Here is a 19,062-nt window from a genome sequence, read left to right as displayed (position 1 = left end):
AAAATGATTAAATGAGTTCTGCACTATTCAAAATGAGTTCTACACCAATTTCCTTCATATTTTACTCGAGGAATTAGTTTTGTAAAAATACGACAAGAATTAATTTTGTACAAAATACGAATAGTACTTTTCTGAAAAACAACATAAATTTCATAGTGAATGAGTCACTTAGTGTGCAATCGGGTTCGTCGTCATGTTTCCAGGTTTACAAGATGTACACAATATATGTGTGCGACCAAATTGAGTAAGCTCCTCAATGGTCTCCTCACTAATGTTCCAAGCAACCTTAAAACAAATTTGATTCTTCATTCTCAAGATTATGGTCTTCATTACACAACACAAAATTACACAACCGGAAAGGACTGACCCCACGTACCTTGGCCTTCAGACTTAAGTGTGTCGTGACACATACCAAGGAGCCTTTATAGCATTATTTACGTACTTCAACTGCAGCTGGTTACTTCCAAATCTGGGTCACTTATATCATTACATCAAAGGCATAACATAAAACAAATGAAAATGTGACTTCAGAAAGCCCTTTATACTCTGAGCATTTTGAGGTGATAAATATGGCACTCCCTACCATTTGCAATGGGTAACCAAGACAACGTATATTACACGGCGCGATAGTTTTATGACGATTCCGTGTGTGGTGCATTGTGTTCATGCTGGTTGGGTTGATCCTTCTGTGTCACAAGGTTGCAATGACAGCACAACCGTACCACTCCTTTTCACGACCATGTCCGACGTGTAATTATGCTTCACATTCTCCACAGATTATTCTTTGCTCATCTGTATTCTGAAAAGGCGTTTCATAAACTTTCCGCTATGACTTTGATGACGGTTTGAGAACTCCAACTGCATGATATTGGATGGTTACTCCAGATGTTTTCACTTATCATTTTTATCAGTGAAGAATATTGTTTGTTATTTGTTTACGATTATATGTGGATAATGCTGTCTGACAAAAAAAAGGTTTAAATCAATATGGCGGCATGGTGATAGTGTATGTGTTATCACATCCGGATATTGACATACACTGACATATAAACCACTGAATGCCTACTGTTTGGGAGTCTTTTGAATGTCACTTCTTTGTTCATAGCTCTTCTGATTGTTAAACAGGTGAAAGTTGAAACAAAAATGATTTTTTAATCTAAATGACATCGTTTTCGTACTTTAGTTATAGGCCATCAGCTAAATCCTACGCACTTGCAAGAAACACTGATAGTATAAGCAACACAATACCAATACATAAATGTGATTTAATCAATACAAATTGTATGTTAAATTCATGAAAGCCTTGGATAGAATTTGTCAGTAGCAAGTCACGTTTGTTGTAACATGTGACTAATGGGATCGAGTGGTCAGGCGTTATGTCCTTATATATGTCATTGTATTCCAGTTTATTGATCGATGTTCATGATGTCAGTGAGTGGATGTTCTGAATCTGTTCCAGATTCCAATATTGACAAACTGCTGGCTTGAATTTTGTTGAGCGGGTTGTTAAACAACAAACAATTGAGCAAAAATGCAAATACTGATACACAAGTTTCGAAACCATCATTGTACTAATTGAAGCTTCTGGTGCTCCGTTCCACAAAATGATCAAGGTGCTATGGCGGTCATATCTCCCATACTTTAATAATGACCCACGATAGCCATACTGCCAAGACCGCTCCCGGGTCGTCACCGCTGAGAGTCAAATTAATGGTTCTTATGGTCATCAAGCACCACAATGGGAGAGACTCAGTATATAGACGACAGTAACAACAGCCAAAACACCACAAGGAATAATGAGAAATAAATTGCCTGAAATTCCATCCAAAGTTCGTTAAAATGAAACATACAACTTCTCGAATGCAGATCAAACAATTCGTTCATCATCGGCGCTATGACGGTCGTGTCTCCCATACTTTAAAAATGACCCACGACAGTCATATTGCTAAGACCAGACCGCTGAGAGTCAAATAAAAGGTTCGTGTGTTCAAGCACCACAATGAGAGAGACTCAGTCAATACACCACCACAACAACAGCCGAAAACGCCTGCAATTCCATCGAGAGGTCGTTATACTGATGTCTCTACGTCACTCAACGGGGAAAAATACTCCCTAAGAAACCTTTCTTTGTGAAAATAGTAATGAGTGCCATGTGTAACCCGGGAGATTGTCTATTGCAATTGGTAATTCATGTTATCAATATCTAGTAGATTAAGAACAGATTTATGATATCTGTAATTTTATTAACGACTGAAATTAACCAATTTTCCAGAGCCTATATATTCCCTTTTATGTACGAAGTGTTGAAGAGTCAGCAGTGCATGTAATGAACACTTACAGCATTCGCTTACAATAACAGACGTCAGTGTTTAAAGCAAACATCAAGATATATTTATGTGTGGGAACATTTTTACTCCAATGTGACGCTAGTCTGGACTCAAGAGGGTTGTCGGTTTATTCGCCATCCCACGATGCTTTGACGCCTTTGCGATGGAAAGCTGGTATACTTTAATGGTTTTGGGTCTGGATGAGATGAAATCAACTTATGATCTAACTGTGCGTTGGCCATGCTGCTTGTGACACACTGCTACTTTAGCGTCTATATTCATACCCTCGGTGAACTCATGTTCACTTACAAATTGATTGATTTATTGATTGGATACGACTTTTAACCCACTGAAAATGAAACTGGAAATGAAAAACTGAACATTACCTTTATTATGTAACGAAGATTGCCTTACTCGTACCCAGTGATGACGCGGTAATACTTTATCCACAACTAACATTAAATCTTTAATCCCTTGGAACGAAAGCGACATGTCTGCCTGGTAGCACTACGTGTATCTTTTAATCATGTAGGGGTCGGCTTCGCAGCACTCGCAGGAATCAACATTCAATTACGTTTTAAGCATATTTTTGTCACAAGACACAGCACAGCCCCGCAGCAGTCGTTAACCTGGATGTTATCGGTGCGATAAAATCGCGATTCGCTGTACACTGTAAGATTCGTTTGGATATAACCGTGTTTACCTAACAAAAGGTATCGCAATACACTATACATTGTAATATATATTTCATTAGAACCATGTTCACCGTATGATAATGTCTCGATTCGCAGTACACCGTATGATACGTTTCAATATAACAATGTTCACCATACGATACTATCGCGATACATTGTATACTATAACATAGGTTGACTATAACTAAGTTTACGTTCAACATACGTTAATATCTCTTTACACTGATACTCTAATGTACGATAACATCTGGATATACGATACGAAATATAATACAAATATAGCATGATCACCATACGATAATATTGCTACATACTGTTCACGACACAATACATATATGAATATACTATGTTCATTATACAGTAATTTCTCGATACACTATGTAAAATCATTTAAGACATTATGATACTGTCAACAGTACCATACATTCCAATATACCATGTTCACATGTGGTAACATAGACTCACACTTGTGAGATGGGAGAGCAAATCTAGACTTGCTTCATTTGGGGACTTGAGCATTGTAGAAAGGGCTGGGCGGAAGGGAAAATAATGCGGTACATATACAGTGAGATAGTCTAGTGGTAATAACGCAGTGTTAGCAACTATTCAATGTACCACATGCACCATTAACATCTATATATATCATACAACAACCAAACAACCATACATATATACAACCAAACAATAAAATATTTTTTGGGTTCATAGACAAACGTTTGCACATTTCCACAACGAAATCATGTGGATTCTACGCAGGTGTAAGCAAAAACAATTATATAAAACATGGTAGACAAAAATTACGACATCGATAAAGATACCAGGTGAAGGAATACATACTGTGACGTGACATGAATTAGGCCGTTTGTTTAATTTATGCAAAGTCGGTAACCAGTCAACAGAGTGTAGCATCACCACACAGTTCATAGGGCCTGTCAAAGACAGCAAGAAGCGGGAAAACGATTACAGACAGGCTGTAACGAACCGGAACAAGTATGCCTCCAGAAGGCTACATTGTCTGCAATTGTCAGATGTTCCCTCTGAACGGGCAGACACACTTCGTGATATGGAGAGTTAGAAATACCCTTCCACCCAAAGATGCTCATGCGTAGTCGGATTAAAATTTAAAATAGTAGCCTAGGCTGGCTGCTGTTAAGGTAAGACTTACCAGCCAGAGATTCCCTCTACTTCGAACTGCAACTGCACACCGACACCAAGTTGGAGACCAGATTCGCATTATCCGAGTGTTTTTACTGTAATTCGAACTTCTTCACGGCATGTTATACCAGTGTAGGTTGGTTGGTTTGTAATGTTCTCTGTGTATTGAGATCTGATCAGCTATGTACTCCAACTGACTAGTTATTACAGGTCATGCTGGCTTATTTGAGTTGCAAAATAAGAAAAATACACAAATAATAAAAATTAGAAAATAAGAACGCCATTTAGAAAGAGGTCAAATGAACCGTATGTTGTATTTCTGATTACACTTTCTCATTAGTGTTAAAGGTGTTGTTTGGTGGCTATTGTCTAATGAGTATAGTTAATAAAATCCTGAACAATCAGTTGGTTTTCTTTGTCAGTGCGTCCCCCCACCTCCCACACCGCAATTTTTAACTTCTCCATTACTTACTCACACCTGCCTGAAATATGTGTGGTGATAGCAAAGACGGCGTGGCGTAATCGTTATTGAATATGGGATCATTATGTATACATATTTACCGACCAACAAGAAAATTAAAAACAACCCAAATCAGTACACAAACGTTTTCCGCAAGACATTGCATTTAACATTCACAGAAAATAAGAGCAACTGATGTCTCCTGGAAAAAGCGTATTTGTGACATTTAATGAAAACGATCAACACGCTTACTATGAACAAATGGAAGTCTGTGTGTCTGCAAGCACTGCTCTGCTGTGACTTTGAACTGTTCTAACGTTTTTTAAAGTAATGTTAAAAGATAAAAAAAGGAGAAACTCCAAATTTAAGACTATAGTCTTTCAGTGTATCGTTTACTGTCAGAAAGAAACAAATTAGGAATATGTCGGAGAGAAGCAATCACTTTGAAGTCCCCCATGGAGTATTGTGATGGTGAAGTAATTGCTTGTAGCGGACGCGAATGTTCGAATTCATTAGTAGTTCCTCTTCATCACTGACACAACTAACGGAAGAAACAAGGTGACAATGGATTGGCTCCTGGTGCTGCTGGGCACGGCCTTTCCCTTGCATTATTGCTTTCAGAGCGAATCCAAAACTACCAGGTACTTGCTCGGAGTTTGTATTGGAACAACTGAACGCCTGTCTTAAAATGAACCAATTTTGTCTGATAACTAGTCTCCCAAATATGGCCTCACTAAGGATGTCGTTGTGTCAACTCATATTTTTCGCGATTTCCATCTTTCCTCTTGCTATTGCTTTATTGATGCGTTTCGGTATTCACTGTGAAAAGTGAATTTTGGTACAGACCCTATGAAACGTGCATGTGTGAGATCGTGAACAAGTGGCTGGTGTGAAATTTCGTTTACTCTCGGACCATTCGTGTGACCGTTCCCGGAGAAGCCGTAGGTTAAGGACTGAGGCGAGTTATGACGACTAGGCCAGGGTGTCCTGTTATTAGTGAGATGACCATGTCTCACCATGACCTTGACCATGACCTCTCTGGTAACCTTGGCATTTCACTATGTCAAGTTGCGTTTCTAGTTGTAAGCAATGTAGATTGTTAAATGTTTTTGCAACCATATCTGAACAGAAATAAATAATGATAATTATATTTGGCATTGATATATTGATTCGTTGTCTATGATATAGACGTTATGTATTACACGCGAAAATACATGTAACTTGTTTGAGAGTATTATCTGAGAGTATTATTCTTTTTCTAAATGAATTCTATAATATTTACAGTACCTTTGTACGTGTACAGATTCAGAGTTTGGTGTCATTGTTTTGAGTGAGTATGTGGGCAAGTGAGGAAGTTGGGATAGAACTCAGACCTTACGTGTGACAAGGGAAAGCTTGCTACCCTACCACAGCTCAGTGCAGTGAAACAGTGGCGAAATAAATGTACGAATGATTATGAATCACACACTTGTTCTCAATTCGATTTTCTCATAATTACGTCTGAATGTTAATTATTATATCCGCTGTACTATAACAGTATATTACAGCCGTGAAAGTTAAAACATTCATGTGTACAAGATGAGCCGCTGCATACTTGAAGGATGGCGGCAACCAATCATCATCAACCGAAAATGAGATACATTAATTTAATTTTACAATTCTCCTAAGAATTACAACCCTTCGTTTACAGCTTTGTCTGGCACATGTTCCCGGGTCGTGCTGTTTCTTTGGCAGAATCGTTGCTGTTTATTGATTTCAATTGAGAAACGGCGTCAAAAGTTTCCTGAAAAAGACAACAACTGTCATCTTGTAGTTGAGTCGGGTGACCAGGGACTGGCTGCAACATAATACACGAACACACCAGAATAGCAAGACGACAGTTTGCAACTGAATATGCTATCTCAGAACATAATACATTATTTCATGCCAACGTTTAAAACCCAATGGAATAGTTAAAAGTGGACATACCGGCACTGACAGACGTAACCGTGGCATTATGTAAACGTTTACTTATTGTATAAAAACTGTAAGATAGTGTGCACATTTCCTTCGTGGGGATTTCGGGTTGGAATAGGCCTTCTAAAACATGCAGATACAGCATAATGAATGGGTGGTCAGTTATTGTTAATATACTGTTAGTAACATTGCACATATTACCCTCGTGGTGATTCTGGGTTTGATTGGCCTTCTGAAACAAGCAGATATGACAAATGAATCAGTGGCCGGACTTGAATAATTGGGTGTCATCGTAAACCAACAATCACCGGACAGGTCACATCACATATCCAGAAAAGAAGATGTTAACATGGACACATAACAACGCTATACTATCTTAAACAACATTCGTTTGGTATAGAAATAACTAGCAACATAAATGTAAGTTTAATGGACTATTTCCAATTTTGAGTTATTTAGGAATTCATCATTATCATATGGAGACGAAGGGAATGTAGGCATAGGGTTCAAAATACACGTCCACCTATTTCAAGGAACTGACACAGACAATGATACTCTAAACAGTACTTCTTAGCATGTTATTTATGATTTGGGATAATTCTTGGCTGACAGTTCTTTGATATGCTGTTCCAAGATAGAGCATTGTTGTCAACAAGGAAGTCATTTCTCAGACCATTGACGGCAAACGGAAGCTTTGTGTGTTTGCAATAACGACTATAATAGGATAGCTTTAGCCATTAGTGTTATTTCGAGTTAAAGAGAAATCGGAGGTCAACAGAGTGCCAGGTGCGAGTCCTTGCTGGGATTTCGTACATGGTATTGGTGGCCTTTCCAGATTCAGTTCAACGTCGTATTGACATATGGTGCGGAAATGACACCGAGTGCACCGACATATCCTCTCATTTAAACGACAAACAGGAACAACCTGTTACAATGATGGACATCTTTTCTATATCAGGTGGCAAGGTCCGAGGAGCGGTCAAGGTAAAACTGAAATAACATCAGGAAATTCTACTTTCAACCATTATTTACAAAGGATGTTTTCGTTAAATGCCCCGATGTAAGTAAACCACACACATTATTTTGTATATTTTATTGTTTTTATGCAACCCTAAGCAATAGTCCATCAATATGACGGCGTCTGTAAATAATTGAAGGATCGGGCATATTCAGTAAACACACAAGTCACCGAGCCCGACAACCCGTCCATTTGGTTGTGTCTTACGACCAGCTGATGTTTGGAGACCAATTCTGACCTGGACTCTGCACTGGAGCTTAGTAAAATATCAGTATGAAAATGTCGCATTATGCTAAAATAGACCGATGTTACAATGGCAAAGAAGATACAGCAAAGACTGACTATGTCTGAGTGGGGTAACCATGTTAAACAGCTGTATAGCATGTTCCTGTGCTACCATTAAAAGACCTGTAGAAATGCGTACCTGTCCAGGCAGCCCTACACATAGGTGGATAAATATTAAGTCCTTCATGGCTTTATTGACTTTCGTAACCAGATATGATACATTGCTTCGGGGATAATTACTTTCTTTGTACAAGCAGCCTCACACACATGTGGTAAAGTATAAAAGCCGTTTATGTTGTGTGAATGGCAGTTTACATTCTCTTTCGTACCCTGATATAATACGTTGATATTCACTTTCATAAAATTAATCGTTGATAAACACGCACGTTCAGCTTTCATGTTTGGCGATACATAATATTGTATGCCAGCATTAATGACAACACGTTTATAAATTAGGGGGAAATGTGTTGTATCTATTTCTGATACTACTCATAGTAATAGCCATTACCACGGACGTATCAGACCTGGAGACAAAAATATCACGGTTCTAAAAGCCACATATATAGTAATCTTGGGTTCTCTGAACCTAACACTGCGGTGATGTTGAGCTGCTATGTCATTGTTCTGAAGGTGCTGAAAATGGACATAAAATGAAGAATTGTTCAAGAGATAATAGTATTAGGACGATACCAAATATTACGATATTATACCCAAATAAATTGTTTGCATCTTTTCGAAAAAGGCATCTTTGCCATTGACATGTACTTGGTGACACGATTCTGTCAACAGTTGTTTAACTTGAACATGCTGAAGGACTTGTGGCAGAGATTCAAATAATGTTCCGTGGCGTTTTAACCTGATTTCATACATCGGGGCCATCAGGATGTCCAAGATTAGATCTACTCAGGAAAATTGAAAACAGAGACATCAGACTAACGATTATATTTGATCGCAGGCAATTGTTTTCTCCTAAAGCTTTGCGTCATTTCTGACTTCCATGCTCTCTATTGACCGTTTTTGCCCCTGAAATATGCTCTGACATCAGAGAACTATCAAAATCGTGTTTCTGCATTCTGGAACCAAATAGAGATTCAAGAATACCACACAAATCGCTGACTGTAATGACACCATGGTTTGAAGTACAACCTGCTCCATCGACAGAACAGAACAGAACTGTTATTACGCTCAGGCCGGGATACTCGGCATAAGAGGTACACGTATACAGTTGAGAACACATGCGATGGCGGGATGGTTTATAAGGAAGATTGTACAGTTTTCATGATGGTATTACAAAATATACATTGTTTTTTAAAACACTCATTCGTTTACAGATAAACAATTACAGCTAACACACTGGGATACTTTAACATAATGGTTTGGGATATAAGTTTTCCGAAGATGTTTGAAGTAAGGGCAGAAAAAATTGTAATGAAATTCATTGATAACATCACACGTGTCGCAGAGGTTACACATTCTTTCTTCGGGTGGAATTTTGTGCCACCTTCCGACTTCTATAAGTTAACGATAGCAGGACCTTCTTAACAAGAGAAATTTAAGAGCAAAGGAGAAAGGGATATATGTGAAATATTTTTTAAGGACAAGGTCAGTGCCCTTAGAAGAATTCAAGATCTCTGTGCGCCTTCATGCGTGGTGAACATTACTACCGTTACTCTATAGTTCAATAGCCACAGGAAACAACAGGCTCTGTATAAGACACATATGGATGCTATTAATGCAATCATGCTCCAAACGTAGATGTACTTGCGCTGGAACATCTGTTGCATCGACACAATGATATCCATTTACCCAAACATCTTCGAAATCCTATTGATTTCCTATTCCCACGCACATCCTCCTATATGTGTATCACTTCTAAATGACACTCAGAGAGTTCAATGACCAGGTTAATGCACCATTCATCCCTACCACCACACCCACAGAATTCCACCCTCAGCAATGATGACAACACAACGCTCGCGCTGATAGAAATCATAATACATCAGTCAATAATATCACATAAATGAGTGTGGGTGGTCCTTAGAAACCAGCAGTTGCTAGCACAAGCACTTACACGCTTGGGACACGCTTTCAGCAAGGTTCCACAGTGTAGCCCTCTTCTGAGTTGGGGTCCCCCAAGCGAAGCGAACTTAGCACCTGTTTACCTAAGAATTCAGAAACGTTGGGAATACGTACTTTCCTTACTTCAGACGATAGTTTTAAAAATAACTGATCTTTGTTATTACGACTGGAGTTGTGTTAGCTGCTAGGGTATTTAAAGGCGGTGGTAAGCACGTAACGGTTTACACTTAACGGTCAAGCCTTTAAACGAAGTTCAAAATCAGTTCATGAACATATCTCCCTCACAACTTACAAACGAATATTCTCTATCACGATCATGACAATTGTTCTCTAAACAAATCAGGATTTAAAAGCTCTTCTCTATATGCCTCGTCTTACTTCATCTCCAGGTGCTACAGGGTATTGTACACGTCAAGTGATGTCAGGGTGGGGGGCACCAGAAATTTGCTTTAAAGGTCACATGCAACCAAAATTCAAACATAATTAAAACACAATTATTACTTATTCATGACATATAATATACATAACCGATTATGAAAAAATATATATACAAAATTATAAGCGTACAATCGCAAATCAAAAGTGCAATATTTTGTACTTGGGTTTACTTCCCAAGAAACGAAGCAGCCGGGATACCGAACCCAGTCAGAGCGGGTGGGTGTGTGCTCAAGTGTAACGGCTGGTTCATTTGCATGGCTCATTGTGTGTGTGTATACATAGAGATTTTGGGTTTTGTAAATACATGCTCATTTTTTGTGTATAACATTTTGCAATCAACAGACATCATAACATGTCATGTGTACAAGTATCACACCTGCCTGTCTGTGTAATTACATAATGTGACAGACCGAACTCGGGCCATAAATCAATGAGTTTTGTTTATGGTGTATAGCCTGATAGGTGTTAAGTTCAAATTGCATGTGGTCAGTGATCGAAGTTGTGTATTGAATATTGTCATTAGCAGACAGGCAGGCAGACACATAGGTGTCAATAAAACAGACATTGAGTTTTGTCTGTGACAACGACATATCTATATCACAGTTGGAAATTCTGTCAACGCTAAATAATGACATTGCTTTTAAGTATCGAACTGAGAAAGTGACTCGGTAAGAAGACCAATGAAATTATATAAACAGCTAAATCGGTAATCTACTGTCATAACATATAAAAAGCTCGCGCCTGTGAAATATCAACAAAACATTAGAAAAATAGCTCACACCAAAGCCTTCACCGAGTATTCACCGGACAACCCGCTTCCAAGCTGCGCGAACCTATTTCACTGCGCATGTGCTATGGGCGCAGCCCAGCTGTTGAAACCACTTTTTCCCCCAAGAGCTGCGGGAAAGTTTTTTTTTTTTATCACTTTATTTCTTTATAATGGGTACATAATTTATGCATTTGTGGTACATGTAAATATTATAAAACAAGGACATGGGTGGTAGATAATCCGTAGGCTATAAGAATACTTTTGTTGTTGCAATTTATGTGAAGAGGTTATGGCAAGATGACCAAAGGTGAAGAATTTACCATAGTTGCAGTGCGAAAAGGCAGTACATTCGTCAATTTCGTACAAGGTGTGTAGATAATTTTTTAATCCAGCAATCTGTGGATGCAAAGTGGAACATCTCTTTGCATAGATATAGCATTTTGTTGCGATGATAATGAGGTTTAGTACATCATTTCTTTTTTCTTTATATCCAAAGATGATATGTTTTGCATCCAGAGTTAATTTTGTGCCTGTTTCTTGTTCAATCCAGGCTTTTAGTTGCTTCCACAACGTTTTCACAAGTACACATTCACAAAAAACGTGGATAATTGATTCCATTTTAACCTTACAGAATGTCCAAGAAGCGGATTGTGTCAGTTTATAATTAAATAAATCCTTGTTTGTTGTAATGATTCTTTGGACAATTTTATATTGAAGCCATCTGAATTTTGTATTACAAGTTGTTCTGAAAGGTTCATAGTTAAAAACTTTCCAGAGTTGTTCTGATATATCTACGTTGCTGCGGGAAAGTTAGTGAATCGTTTGAACTCCGATTTCCCGCGTTTTTTTTCTTTATAAGTTGAATTTCCATTTTTGATGATTTGTTTCGGTAAGTCCATACCGAAAGGTATCAGAATCTGCAAAGTTGTGTTTTACGTTGCATGTTACCTTTAAACATCCGTATCCACAATTGATGTCAGGGCGGGGGAACTCCAGAAATTTGCTTCACACATTGTACCCATAAAAAGGAATTGAACCCTTTTGGACTGCAGACACAATGAGGTTGTGGAGGTTCTATGACTGCATGGTAAGTAAATGAATGAATGCTGTTGGACGCAGTTTGCAAAGACCCAGAAACATCATGGAACCTGTTGCAATCAGTGTCTCCTAGCGTTCTGTGATAAGTTGTTTGAGCAATGAGTAAATAATGACGAAACCAAACAATCCAGAAATTGATATTGTGAACTACAATCCACCCCATCGGGGTACGGTGGCATTCACATTTGTAATCAACCAAGTCGTCGACCAGACTACTTATTCGTTCAAAGACCCTTAGAGTCAAATAACAATCAAACCATCACACACGTGTGATGTATGTAAATACAATTCTTCTTGGTTGACATATAATTTACTCAAACTGTGACATTGCGAAATAGACAAAAATTGTCTGTTTCATGAAAACATCGTCAAATATCCTCATCAGTAACCATAACAACACAAGACAGGAATCTATTTAAAATAACCGTGATTACTTTGGCCAATCTTGACTTTAACCTAATCCTTGCTTTAAGCAAACCAGTATTTACAGTTATCATTTGAGATACTTCGCTCACTTTCATAACCCAGCTGATTAACTGATTTTAAAGTAATCGGCAACGACGCCCTTTTTAATTTGTATTTGCTGCAGACTCCGAAACTGGAAAATTTATTAAGACAATTTTAATATGGTTTTTACAAAATTGTAAACGGCTCTAATCCTTTCCTCGGTAGCATTTCTATTCCGATTCATGTTTCACAATACATTTGTCATACTAACACATGGTCAATCACGCTATCAGTTTTGCTTTATGAAATATCTTAAAGTTATTTCTGTCTAGCTTCATCTCCAGGATAGCTTTCAATTTGATAATAAGTACATAATCTGAGGTGCACGGTGCATATCTACCCCTCTGCAAAACTTCTTAACAAGGACATTAGAATGATTTACATGAGCATGACTAAAGAACACCTTTACTCGTACATGTAGAAACAATCCTAAATAGGAAACTGCGCAACGAAAGTGGCCTGAGTTCTCTTCTTGCGCCTGTTCCTTACAGGCAAGAGACGATAGGTCTGGGTTTTTCATATATTTGTTTACCAAAAGGTCAGTTATTGGGTGTCTACAAGCCTAATTCCACGTCCGTCGGTGATAACAAGTATGATGGGACGGCAGGGCGACAAATACATGGTCAATGTGTGCAACTGCCTCAAGCAGTTCTATATTTTCAGTTAGTCTGGGATGAGGTTAAAGGTTGCCATAATCGGAAGCTTGCCCTGGGGGAGACATGATCTTCACCGTTAATTCAATGACGCGATCCACTTCCGTAACTATACTATCCCCAAAAAGAAACGCATAGGCGTTTTGTATTTTTTTAAATCTATAAATTACCTATTGTGTTCAAACAATCGTCAAAATATGTAACAGAAATGTTCATAACATGATTTTACACAATTGCACAAGTGAAAAGTCGACTTTACCTGAAAATGTTGATTTTGATGAGATTTCTTACAAGAATTAAAAAGGCATCGCCACAACGCAACAGAAATCACTTTCCAGTTGAAATTGTGCAGCAAAGAGCATGCACTGTCTGGCTATAAAAATCCAGATTACTTTCGGAAATCGGCATCCGTTTTGAAGGAGTTTCAAGGTCAAATCACTACGCCAAGTCTTGACGCTGCGACACGGAACATCGCCATTCAAAGAATGCACTTTGGAGATTACCAATTTTCTGTTGCCAGGCGTCTGAATGTTAGTCTGAGCACGATATCACTTCTTGCAGCTCGTTAGAACCAAACAGGTATAACAAAATGACCGTCCCCGTACAGGCAGACCTCGAGTCACCACTGCAGCCAAGATCGGTACATCCGGGTACTATATTTGCGTGATCGTACTGCCACGTGTGAGAGCACAGCAGCCAGGGTGCCTGGACTTCGGAAGATACCCCGTCAAACTGTACGGAACAGGTTGAGAGAGATTGGACTGAAAGCTAGGAGACCTGACGTTGGGACCATGTTACGTGGTCACCATCGCCCTCGAAATTATCCACTTGGTTGTATAGACATTACCTTCTTCTAAACTGATGTAAAAATTCATTTCTTAAAGTCTATTTCTAGTCTACGAGTTATACATGTTTGACAATACAACATTTCTGCAACAGATTTCTGGGTTATGCGTTTCTTTTTTGGAATAGTATATATACTTGTAAAGTCAAATTTTAATTTGACAGAATTGTTCAAAGACAAGCGAATCATACCAGGTTAGTGAAGAACATTAAATTATAAGCTCACTGGCTTCATCATCCAAGCTTTGTGCGTCAGTACTATTTCTAGCTCATCCGACAGACATTGAAGTGTATATAGAGTTAAGATATCCAATACGATCCTGCTATCTATTGGTTACAAAGACATAATTTGAGACCTCAGTCCACGTTCATTGCCGAATTGAGTTACCAATGACTGTAAAAAGTACGCCATTTGATTTAATGATATAAAGGACCTATATAATTGGCAGGAACCAGCTGCAGTTAAAGAAGGGAGGTAATTAAGCAGCGGAAACCTTGAGCTTTCCTACTACGTATTTTGCTGTTCGTGTATTAGTTACAAATTGAGGGATTCAGTGATATCGGAACTTGTCGAATATCATGGTGTGGTTAACTGAAGTGGGGTTCATCGTCGCGTTAAATATATTTCACTGGAACGCATTTGTGTGTGTGTGTGTGTGTGTGTGGGTGTGTGTGTGTGTGTGTGTGTGTGTGTGTGCGCGCGCGCTATACTCGCGCGTATGCAAGTGCTGGTGTTATATCACACATGGAAACACCACCCAGACACATGATATATCCAAAAAGAATGGTCGTGGTTTTATTCCCTTAATGCCTACAACAGACGACGGCTTCACATTTTGTACACATGTGGGGAATCATCCCCGGGCCTTCTGTGTGAGCGTTATTTCCGTATATGAATATATGACCTGAATTATCCAAAGAATATGTAAAATGCATGAATTTTCGAGGATTATGTGTTATGTCTGATTTCCTTGAAACTACTTTGACTTTTTAACATGTATGATTCTGACCGATAGCTTGTGTGACAATGTGTGAAGCACGTACTTTACATATGATTTGGATTATGTTACGGTATGATCGCCTGTTTGGAGATAATTTTTATAAAACGACGATATATTGCTATTACTATTGTAAGTGAAATTTTAGAGACTTTATATATTTAACTTTAAGGATACTCGCACGTTAGGTTTGCAGTGCGACATAAGGTTAACGACTGTCGCCGGGTTCTGCTGTGTCTCGAGAGAAAGAGATTGAATGTTGATTCCTGGGAGTGCTGTGAAGCCGACACCTATAGGATTAAAAAGATGCGGGTAGCGTTGACATGCAAATCTACCACTTTCGTTTGAAGGGATTAAAGATTTAATATTTGTTGTGATAACGTATTGCCGAGTCATCCCTGGGGACGAGCAAGCCAGTGTTCATTACATAATGAAGGCACTGTTCAGTTTTTCACTTTCAATGGGTTCGAAGTCGTTTCCAATCAATAAATCAATCAATTTGTAAATGAACATGAGTTCACTAAGGGTATGGATATGAACGCGAAATGGCAGTGTGTCACTTGTAACATGGCCAACACACATTTAATAACAAGTAAACTTCATCTCATCTCGGAGATCATAATGAAACTAGCCCCCAAGACCATTAACCTATACCAGCTCTCCACCGCGAAAACGTCAAAGCATTGTGGCATAGCGAATGGATAGACGACCCTCTTGAGTCCAGACTAGTGTCACATTGGAGTAAAAATGTTGCCTCACATAATCACCCCATGTTTGCTTCAAACACTGACGTCTGGTATATTGTACGTGTTCATTTCAGGCATTGCTGACCCTACAACACCTAGTACATGGAATGTTATATATAGGCTCTGGCAAATTGGTAGTTCTAGCAAAACTGATTTCAGTCGTTCATAAAATCACATACATTTCTTAATCTATAAGCTATTAATAACATCAATTACCAATTGCAAGAGAAATGTCTAAGGTTACACATGTCATGTCATAGAGCATTCTTGTATGTGGACATCAGTATAACGACCTCTGGATGGAATTGCAGGCAATTTATTTCTCATTATTCCTTGTGATGTTTTAGCTGTTGTTGCTATGGTGTATTGACTGGGTCTCTGTCATTGTGGTGCTTGATGACCACATGAACCATAAACTTGCATCTCAGCGGTGACGACCAGGGAGCGGTCTAAGCAATATGACTATCGTGGATGATTGTTACAGTATGGAACGGGGCCTCAGAAGTTTCAATTAGTAAATTGATTGCTTTTAAAACTTATATAAGAGTTATTGAGTATTTGCTCAACTGTTTGGCCCAATTGTTTGTTGTTTAAGGGGCCTGCTCAATAATATCCAAGCCAGAAGTTTGTATATAGTGGAATCCGGAAGAGAAAATCCACTGACTGATATCATGAACATCGATCAATGCAAGTGGAATACAATGATATACATGAGGGTGTGTGTGTGTGTGTGTGTGTGTGTGTGTGTGTGAATTCATCAACATAAATTTGGTTAGGTTAGATTCGTGTAGATCCTGGTTAGAATTTGTCAGAAGCAACCCACGTTTGTAGTAACAGGTGACGAATGGTGTCAGGCGGTCAGACTTTATGCACACACACACACACACACACACACACACACACACACACACACACACACACACACACACACACACACACACACACACACACACACACACACACACACTCACACACGCGCGCGCACTATGCATATTTCACTCCATTAATCCACCACTGGAGATGTATGGATGAAGAACCTCTTTCAAACGAGAGTGATAAAAAAATCAGAATGGTTTCTTATCGACATGACAGATATCCAAGTCAAGGAAAACAGGAAATAAAAGCACTCTTAGTTATTTTTATATAAAATACTTAGTATCGTGAATGATTTCTTGTCACAATAATGCGACATATATCATTTGATACACATTCATTATGCACACAAATCGTAAACGCAGGGACATTTCTGACTGGCTCAATGCAAGCCCATCCAATTACTCAGACAAGAGATTACCTAAGGCAGCATGCTGTTTAAATATTAATTGGTAGATGTAATCCTGATTCCGAGTCAAACAGTCTAGTATAAGGGAATCAATATCTAGAGTGTTAACTTGCTCGTCTGTCCCAACTGCAAGTCTGTCTTGGGGCAGTACTGAGGGCGATACCAAATAATCATTATGGAGGCCTGTTCACCAGATGTGGTCATTCGCTGGGACGGATTCCTGTCTCTTTCGTATTCAAAGGGGGCGGTGGGGTAGCCAAGTGGTTAAAGCGTTGGCTCGTCACGCCGAAGACCCGGGTTCGAATCCCCACATGGGTACAATGTGTGAAGCCCATTTCTGGTGTCCCCCGCCGTGATGTAGCTGGAATATTGCTAAAAGCGGCGTAAAACCAAACTCAGTCTGTCGTATTCAATGAATTCGCCACTATGTCAGAATATAGTGTAATGGCATAGCGGGTGGTTTTACATGTACTATATAAGTATGTTTGTTTGTTGTATAATGCCGGACTCAGGAATATTCCATCGGTATGACGTCCATCTGTAATTAATTGAGACTGGACGAGACATTCCACTGACTGATGTCATGAACATCTACCTGTGCAATTGTCAGCCAAATCAGCGAGCCTCACCACCCGATCTAGGCGTTTGACACTTTGGTGACGCCCACCAGCACTGGTATGGTGGTGACAAAAATAATAATCAGAGTGAACTGAGATTCGAACCAACAGTTATACTGGCTGACTGAATGAGTTTTGGTTTTACGCCGCTTTTAGCAATATTCCAGCAACATCACGGCGGGGGACACCAGAAATGGGCTTCACACATTGTGCCCATGTGGGGATTCGAACCCGGGTCTTCGGCGTGACGAGCCAACGCTTTAACCATTAGGCTACCCCACCGCCCCACCAACAGTTATAGGTTCCCACGCAACTTTACAGTGAATTAGACGATTCGGCGTCACGTAGCCCAAAACATTGTTTTTAGAAGACAGCACTTGACGAGGTGGTCGTAAACATCAGACTGGCTGACTGAGTTTAGTTTTACGCCGCTTTTAGCAATATTCCAGCAATATCACGGCGGGTGTAAACATCAGAGTTCAGTCAACAATTATTGAGACATAAAGTATATGTCTCGCTTAAAAAGTAAAAATTGAAAACCATTGTCAAATTAAAGACTTAGTCATTTTTGGTCACATAACGTGTACAGACTTGAGTTAATTGTATCAATAGCCATGCATGATGCCATACACTTGCTTTCTCGATGCTTTTACACACTCACCAGAATCCAATACATCATTCCATGAGTCATTGCTTTATCGTTTCAGCTCGACGTGATTGGGAAGAAAGTGCAAATATCAATTGGCTTCGTGTCACTCGGAGTACAATGAAAAACATCCCGCAGCCACAAACAGATCAAGTTGAAACGCATCAAAACAAAACACATTACATTACATACATTAAATACTTAACATTTGCATAGCGCCGATATCCTGCTCAGCTCAGCTGCTCAAAGGCGCTTAGTTTTCCCTCGTTCACTGGAGGTCAATTTCAAAGGCACATCGTATTGTCAATCTCAACTCCCTGGGGAGCATACAACTCTTCCAGCCACTAGGCGCACCGAGTTATTGTGGCTGTCCCATCCTTACGAGGTACCCATTCACAGCTGGGTGGACTGGGACACATAGTCACAGTACTTTTTCCAAGTTTTACTGCACGTTGCTGTGCCCGCAACTAGGTGTTTGCACGTATTCATG

The sequence above is a fragment of the Haliotis rubra genome, unplaced genomic scaffold (genome assembly GCF_003918875.1).
Source record: "Haliotis rubra isolate DU_JTF1 unplaced genomic scaffold, ASM391887v1 Scf44, whole genome shotgun sequence".
Taxonomy (NCBI): domain Eukaryota; kingdom Metazoa; phylum Mollusca; class Gastropoda; order Lepetellida; family Haliotidae; genus Haliotis; species Haliotis rubra.
This window is presented reverse-complemented; position numbering follows the sequence as displayed.